This window comes from Protopterus annectens, chromosome 5.part1 (genome assembly GCF_019279795.1).
Source record: "Protopterus annectens isolate FY-2018-M chromosome 5.part1, PAN1.0, whole genome shotgun sequence".
NCBI classification, from domain to species: Eukaryota; Metazoa; Chordata; order Ceratodontiformes; family Protopteridae; genus Protopterus; species Protopterus annectens.
The window spans coordinates 745,191,633-745,200,690 of NC_056736.1; the positions used below are offsets into that span (position 1 = coordinate 745,191,633).

The window sequence follows — 9,058 nt, forward strand, 5'->3', positions numbered from 1 at the left end:
AAACAATCATAAAATCCAGCATGGCCTGCCATAATGATATAAACAATCATAAAATCTCATTTAAGTAGAGGTACCAGCAGCTCTATCTGCATTCAGAGCATGTTCCCAGTGAATGTATGACCCATGTAACTGGCAATGCTCACCCGAAGAAAAACTACATGCAGCTAACATAAGAGTTCACCGCTGACAGGGTGAAGGGTTGCAGTGGCAGAAGTGAGCCAATGGAATAAATACACTCTACAGCCCTGCACTAGAAATATTGGCTCTGAGACATGAAATGCCATTTCACTTCTGGGGGAGGATCCATATCGTGTAAAAGAGGGTGAAAAGTGCCTCCTAGATATGGCTGGTCTAACCTCCACATACAGTACTGGTGCTAAGAACAGACTAGTGGGGTAGGGGTAGGGGAAGGGGTTGGAGTAGTGGTAAGAGTAGGGGCAGGAGTAGGGGTAGGGGAAGGGGTAGGAGTGGGGGCAGGAGTAGGGGTAGGGAGAGGGGTAGGAGTAGGGGCAGGAGTAGGGGTAGGGGTAGGGATAGGGGAAGGGGTAGGAGTAGGGGTAGAGGTAGGGGTAGTTTCCTCTTCTGCTCTGGAGCTAACCCTCAGAAGAGGAACCCTGCCGGTGGTATGGAAACTCACTAGCCCCTGTCTGGATTCCATACAGGTGCAGCTTGTGCCAGTTGATGAGAGGGTCACCTCAAACAACTATATGTTGCAAAAAGAAAAGCTCTCTTGTTTGCACGTAATGGAAATTCAGTGTATTCAGCCTTCTAACAAACCACAGAAGTGGCAGCTGATAGGTTGTCACCTACTAAATCTGTAGTCCTGCCCACGTGTGTAGGGTTTAGAGGAGTCCAGCTACCCCCACTTATGGAGGCACTTTTCTTGCATACCTGAGGAGGTAGAGAACATGGAGAATGAATGGGCCTTGTTCAAGACTTCGACTATTAAGGCAACAACTCTGGCCAAAAGGTGGTCAGTGGATATCATGGCAGTAATCCTAGGATCTGCTGGTGGACATCAAAGGTAAGGAATGTCATTAAAGAAAGAGCCATTCTAAGCAATGCTGATAGGGCTATCTTAAATAGGGCTATCTTAAGATTTGACCAAAAGGCACAAACAAACTAGGAAAGTAAGAGGAACAGTCAGTGCAGCGGGTAATGAAGTAAAGAAAAATAACTTTCTAGTGTCTTAAACAGGTTCTGACAAACCACTAGGTGACTCAAGAGGGGAAGGGGGAACATGGCACAATCTGCTCTCAGCAAGGTTGCAGACATCTCGACCTTGGCTAGGAATCCTTACTAGAGGTAAACAGAAAATGCTGATGAACTCTTGAATCCAATGAATATGTCCCCCAGAGAAAATGTACTACCAGACAAAATTGCTGGGATTGGATCCATGTCAGTAAATGAAATAGTTCTACATTAGCAGTTCTGCAGAAGTACAAGAGAGACATAACCATTTGGAGGATGGATATAAATGTCTAACATTGTTTTCTGAGATCCAGCTGGAATTGCTGAAGGTGCTGGAAGCTGTTGGGGTCTCTCAGTTAATACACCTTTTCACTGTTACATGGAAGCATATTTCTCAACTGTCTAGATTTTCACACAATGTCCAGATTTCTGTCTCATATTTTTGACCTGTTTCTCATAAAACTATGGTTTTTCGGCAAACCACTGTCAAATCACTGGCAAATCATTGAGGACTGAAGTCAGAAAACAATTAGACATTTGAGTTTCAGACTTCATATCCTTCAGAAAATTTATTCTAACCCAAAACCTGTTAGTCTCTCAACTTTCTAAGTTTGTAAGAGCAACATTTAAAAAGTGTCACTGTTTTTGGATCTTTGTCCCCCCATTATTTGTCTCTTCTTGCTTTAAGAGGTTGAGAGGTATGCATGGCAAAACTGAAGTGGTCATCCCTGTTTACAGAAAGGGGGACAGGAGGGTATGTTTAAGTCAAGGGGATCACATTCATCATCGTCCATGTGAAAGGTTATTACAAGCAGCTGGAAAAAACTCACAAATAACATAGCCATTGATTCAGGAGTAGTAAAGTGAATTCTATTCTGGACAAGGAACAGTGGCAACACTCTGTGTCCTCACATGGATATTGCAAGAATTGTGGGTGTTTACCAGTAATATACATATGTGTTTTGTGGCTCTTGAGAAGGGATTTGACTTGATGCTCAGGAGAATCTTTTGGGAGGAACTACAGCACTGTGGTTTCCCAGCACAGTGGCAGCAGTACTGTAGGTGTTATACCTGACTTTGGTGCAGACTGGCACAGTGGCAGTGGTACTTTAGGTGTTATACCTGACTTTGGTGCAGATGGGCACAGTAGCAGCAGTACTGTAGGTGTTATACCTGACTTTGGTGCAGATTGGCACAGTAGTATCAGTACTGCATGTGTTACACCTGACTTTGGAGCAGATTGGCACAGTGGTAGCAGTGTTATAGATGTTATACCTGACTTTGGTGCAGACTGGCCCAGTGGTAGCAGTACTGTATATGTTATATCGGACATTGGAGCAGATTGGCACAGTGGTAGCAGTAGTGTAGGTGTTATACTTGACTTTGGAGTGGATTGGCACTGTGGTAGCAGCACTGTAGATATTATACCTGACTTTGGTGCAGACTGGCACAGTGGTAGCAGTACTGTAGGTGTTATACCTGACCTTGAAGCAGATGAGCACAGTGGTAGCAATGCTGTAGGTGTTATACCAGACTTTGGTGCAGATTAGCACAGTGGTTGCAGTACTGTAGCTGTTATACCCAACTTTGGTGCAGAGGGGCACAGTGTAAGTGGTACTGTAGGTGTTATACCCAACTCTGGTGCAGAAGGGCATAGTGGCAGCAGTACTGTAGGTGTTATACCTGACTTTGTTGCAGATTGGCACAGTGGTAGCAGCATTGTGCATGTTATACCTGACTTTGGTGAGGAGGGGGTGCAGTCGCACAAGTACTGTAGGTGTCATACCTGACTTTGGAGCAGTAGCAGTGTGCTGTAGGTGTTATACCTGACTTTGGTGCAGATTGGCACAGTGATTGCAGTACTGTAGGTGTTATACCCAACTTTGGTGCAGAGGAGCACAGTGGCAGCAGTACTGTAGGATTATACCTGACTTTGGTGCAGATTGGCACAGTGGTAGCAGTACTGTAGGTGTTATACCTGACCTTGGAGCAGATGGGCACAGTAGCAGCAGTACTGTAGGTGTTATACCCGACTTTGGTGCAGAGGGGCACAGTGGCAGTGGTAATGTAGGTGTTATACCTGGCTTTGGTGCAGATGAGCACAGTGACAGTGGTAATGTAGGTGTTAAACCTGACTTTGGTGCAAATGAGCACATTGACAGCAGTGCTGTAGGTGTTATACATAACCTTGGTGCAGATGGGCACAGTGGTAGCAGCATTGTACATGTTATACCTGACTATGGTGAGGAGGGGGTGTAGTGGCACCAATACTGTAGGTGTTACACCCGACTTTGTTAGTGAATCAAGACCTACATCATAAATTGAAGCTCTTTGTTTACCTATTGATCCATCTCCCATCCTAATCTCTGGTCAGGAACTTTGGAAAGTAACTGAAAAGGTGAGATCATGGATACATGTGTCTGAAATTAAGTCCCTTCAAAAGGTAGTGGGGAATCGTTGGAGCACTCCTCCTCGAAGTGGAGAACAGGTAGTTTATGATAGTTTGGGCATCTAGTGAGGCTTCACCTTCAATAGAAGGTTACTGAGTACAGGCCACTGGGAGCACACAAAGACACAGACACGCACACACACACACATACACAAACACACACACACACACACGCGCGCGCGCGCACACACACACACACACACACATGCACACGCACATGCACACAAACACACAGATATACACACACACATGCACACGAGCACACACACACACACACACACACAGTCACACACATGCACATACACACAGGCACACACACAAACCTGTGCACACACATGCACACATATGTATCTATCTATATAGCTACTGTATATAGGTTCATAGGTAGGTACTAGGCTATTGGTCCTAGGGCCTATATAAGCCTAGCCAAAAGGTACCCTGGCTTTCGCCACCCAAGAAAATTATTTTCCTGTGCCACTGTCGAGCAGAGCCACAGAAGTGATCTCCGGGGTAAATTTCCTATTTCCCATCCAATCATCAAGATTTTTCTTGAAGAGTGCTAATGAGGAGCTTTGTTTGATATAGACAGGTAGCTTGTTCCAGAGTATGGCAAGTCTCCGGGACAGGAATCTATCCCTCCAGCATGTTCTGTTTATTGTGGTGACAAGGTTTAGGTCCCTAAAGCATGTAGCTTGGAGGAATTGGGATTTCTTTAAGTGGAGCATGTCCAAAAGCTTTGGGTTTGACATAGCTTTGTGTGTTAGGCAGAGATCGCCTCTGAGTAGGCGATATGTGACGGAGTAAAGCTGCAGTTTTTTGAGACGGTCTGCATCGGTAATCCTCTTTGTGAGGTATTTCTGCGGCCTTTCCAGTTGCTATAGATGTCTTGTGAGTACATTATATACATATACTTATTTATGTATATAAATAATATATATATATATATATATATATATATATGTATATATATATATATATATATATATATATATATATATATATACACACATATACATAGATAAATATCTGTGTACATATTTATATATATATGGTTTCCGTTCATTTGATTGAAAACTCAACATACTGAGTTTTCAATTTTTGTAGTTTTCTATATTCTGAATAATACACAACAGGAAATACATACCTGGGAGTGCATCTTTATACCTTGTTTCCAAGACATATTAAAATTGCATTTTTTGCCCTAGTTCTACATTGGGCCGACTGCCTGTCTGGTGAAATCTTATTAACTTGCAGGTGTTTTCTTATGGTGTTATGTGACTTCACATAGTGAGAAAAAGTGTGTTTTTTTTTTTCATAGTAAAGTAACTTTCTTTTTTCTTATTTTTGCGTTTGTGTGACTTCCAACATCTGTATATTTAAGATTACATTGTGGAAGAAGCTGGCAATGACTTGCAAGGGTTGGGGGTAAATGTAGCCAGACGTACCCTTGGTACTCAAGGGGCACGTTTTTATGAACGTCTAACAGGAATATTGTAGTTTGTTGAGGCCAGAATATTTCTATAGCTCTAAATGAATGTGTTCCTACACCATTCTGTGTGCTGCTAGCTAAGAGACAGGAATACTCCTCTAAAAACAGCATAACTGTAGGACACAACAGCTAAAAATTATAAATACATTAGACGTATATCGGGAAATTTCTGCAGGAATGTGATTTTTAAAAGTGAAACAGGTTGGGGAGCAACGGTATAGGATTGTGAGTACAGCATTTAATGATCTGGCTACACTCCTGGGGAACCAAACGTCCTAGAAAAACGCTTTGTGTTTTTGACATATTTTGACTTAATAACGTATGCTTAGCATATTGGGTGTTTGAGGCATTATGTATCCATTTAGTTGAGTTTCAGCAATAGAAGACGCATTTAGTTTATCTTTTAAATGGAAAACCCCAGCAGGAATAGTCACCTTTTCATGATGGCGACCTAGACCATAGCTTTCTTAAAGGACTTGATCCTAGATCATCTTAAAATGCAAATGAAGACTGAGGGAATCAAACCCAGGACTTGGAACTAATGGCTGAAGCTCCGTGGTATCTCAGGGTTTTAAATCCATGTGCTATATTGCCATATAATGACTGTCACCCTGGTTGTTACAAACATTAACTAGTACAGTGCTTTATATTTCTGAATATAAATGGGGCATACCTCTCCAGTGTACCTCATTACGAGGAACGTACCTCATTTGGGGTCTTAAAAAGTTCAGTTTCCTCGAAGTTCCTCAAAGTTCCACGTTGAAAGAGTCTGTCACACATTCAGTGTTAGGAATTTTTTAAGTGAAATCCATTGTAAATAGAAATGAATCCTATTAATTCATTAAACGATCTTCTTTATAAGTAAAACTGTATATTTTAACCATGCCATGACCTTCCTAGTTGAAGTTGTTAGTAAGCCATTAGTATGTGTTCCACATTATGAGGGCTAGTGTTCCTCATTTGGGAGATGGAAGGTTGAGAGCTACGGATGATTTTCATTATAAATAGCTTACAAATACCGCTGAAAAATAATCAGTCACGTCTCATTGTTAATATGCGCTTTGTAATCCACAATATATCAAAACCATAACATATAAGAATAAAACTGATTGAAAGTTAATGTTTTACATTCGTTAATCGGGTCACTTTGTTAACAACTTTGTAACAAAATAGTTCGTGGTAATTAAAAGGAAATGGATTATTATATCTCTCAATAATCCTGAACAAATTCAAGTTCTTTAGATAATATGTAGTTTTCACTACAAATAAAGCACAGACAGCAGTCTCTACAAGCATCCACCCACAACACCTTTTCCCATTTTTGCACATGAGGTCTGGGTGTTACCAGCAGTCTCTACACACTGGAATACAAACTGCTCCATTTTTAATTTGGTAATGTCCGTTAAAACACACCCTACATTACCCTTGTGTAGATGCCCTACACATGTTGTGCGCAGCAGATGAGACCCAGAGTGTGTGCAAGACCCATTTCTACAGCTTACTCCATGCGCTGTGGTGCGCCTCTGGTTGTGTCCCAAAAACTGCTGATGCATCCAGTGGCAGCAAGCAGGTGTGCACACAAAGACACAAAAACTAAATAAAATATAGTTCTAAACTCTTCGGCGTGCAGCATCTATCCCTGATCCATGCTAACAGTTTGGCTACTCCCAAACAGATCACTGTCCACTTTTCCACTTGCCCTTCTGGTCCAGAAAAAGGTGAACAGGGAAAGTTAATTTGCCCACTTGACATTAGATAAACAAAGAAACGCGACTTGACAAAGTTTACTTTAAACACCCCGACAAAGAAAACAAGCAGTCAACGTTAAAAAAAAAAAAAAAAAAACAACAATCGGCTTAAAACTAATACCGCATTATAAGCAACTAATTTACAAAATACTCACCTAATACATGGCAGAGGGGAAGTCCCAGCTATGAAGACACTGTAGTCCCAGTACTAAAGTCAGACCTATCAGGGGATTGTGTCCTGCTCCTCAGCTAACTTAAACAACTTTTAAGAGCAAACAGCAGCAGTCCCAGCCGGGGTTTTCCCTATTTATAGCTTATGTACAGCCTGGTGCAGTTTGTGGTTCTGGACGCCCTTTAGCGTAACTTGTTTTGCAATCCATTAACAGTGATGACTCAACAGTCTTGGAAAGGGTTACTAGGACAGAAGTTTGGGGTTGGGGGGTAGTCGGTCTGCAGGAGGATGGGGGAGGGCAGATGGGGCAAAATAACAACTTTCCTTCAAAAGTGCTGCTGCCCTGTGACATACAGTGTGTGCTGGTCTGGCAACAAAAGAAGTCATTGCAGGTATGAAATGCTATCTGCTGAGGAAGCACATGAATAAACTGCTCTGTCTAACTAAACTCAGACACAGCTGGGACTTAAGAAAAATCATGTATTTTAAAGAGTGGATTACTAGGTGAAGCAATAGTTTACACACACAGGTTTGTGTATATAGCAAATATGTGACTTGTACATACACACATACCTCTGTGTGTTTGTGTGTGTGTGTGGGGGGGGGGGTGCAGTACACAAATATGTGACTTGTGCCCAAAGACACACACACACACACACACACACACACACACACACACACACACATACACACATATAGAGATACTTAAAGATAGATCTATCCATCAGTCTATCCCTTTTCCACATTTTTTTCACATAAGCTGGGGGTGTCATATCAACAATGACAGTCATCTACAGCCAGTCCAGTGGCTAGCCCTGCCACAGTTGTTCTTTCGTAACACACACATACACACACTTACTCCTATGGCCAATTTAGAGTGTTCAATCCACAATTTCTTTGGAATGTAGGTGGAAACCTGAGCATCTGGAAAAGATCCATGAGAACACAGGGAGGACATACAGACTGTGTGTGTGTGTGTGTGTGTGTGTGTGTGTGTGTGTGTGTGTGTGTGTGTGTGTGTGTGTGTGTGTGTGTGTGTGTGTGTGTGTCATAGCTCTCAACCTTCCATTTCCAAAATGAGGAACACTCACCTTCATAATGTGGAACAAATGGGCAAAATGTGGAACTTAATGAATTAATATGATTAATTTCTATATACCATGGATTTCACTTTAAAAAATTCCTAACACTGAATGTGTGGCAGACTCTTTCAATGTGGAACTTTGAGGAACTTCGAGGATCATGAACTTTTTAAGACCCCAAATGAGGTACGTCCCCCGTAATGAGGTACACTTGAGAGGTATGGTGTGTGTGTGTATGTGTATGTGTGTTTTAACTTACTAGAACCCTGGCAGCTCAAACATCAAGGTCTCAAAGCTAGGTACTCATTTTCCAGGTAGTTCATATGGTCTGCTGCTTAAGCAGATATTTGAGTTTAAGCAATACAAGTACAACATCTAGGGGGTATGAGTTAGAGTTTGACAATTTGGGTTAAGGTTAGGCCTGGAGATTTATGGTTAAGGTTAGTGAGTGGGAGGTTGGAACTAGGGTTAGCGGGTGACTTGGAATTTTAGGTTTGTGAGGCAGAATCCAGGACCAGGTTTAGGACATTGTGACATTCCTCCTATAATCAAGGAGACTCAATCCTCACCACTTACACCAGTGAGGGGTGGTCACTTGGATCAAAAATAGATACAAAAATAGATACACATAATAATTTCAGATGCAACTCTCTACACCAAACACAATTTCCATTAAGAGCACACAGGGAGCACACTCCATTCTGGGGCTGGGTCTCCATCTCAAGGCCCCAAATAAGACTCCCCACTGGCACAGCTATACAGCTGGGTTCTCAGCTGAGTGCTCCAAGCCAAGTCCTCCACCACCCTCTCTGTGAAACCAGTGCTCTGTGTCCCTGCTCCAAGTAACTGACACATATACTCTTTGAGATTTGATATTCATACACACACACACACACACACACACACACACACACACACACACATCTG

General features: G+C 42.2%; 1 protein-coding gene across 3 annotated transcripts in view; it reads right to left on the minus strand.

Annotated features, from left to right (window-relative positions):
• LOC122803636 (mitochondrial uncoupling protein 2-like) overlaps positions 1–7,177 on the minus strand; it is a 205,270-nt gene extending 198,093 nt beyond the window's left edge. For 2 of the 3 annotated variants that reach the window (XM_044073381.1, XM_044073380.1), the window contains exon 1: positions 7,033–7,176. The gene's annotated coding sequence lies outside the window, so the exon portion shown is untranslated. Of the gene's footprint in view, positions 1–7,032 lie in introns of all 3 variants that reach the window. The other variant, XM_044073382.1, reaches the window with a different exon arrangement.
• Positions 7,178–9,058: the final 1,881 nt, after the last annotated feature.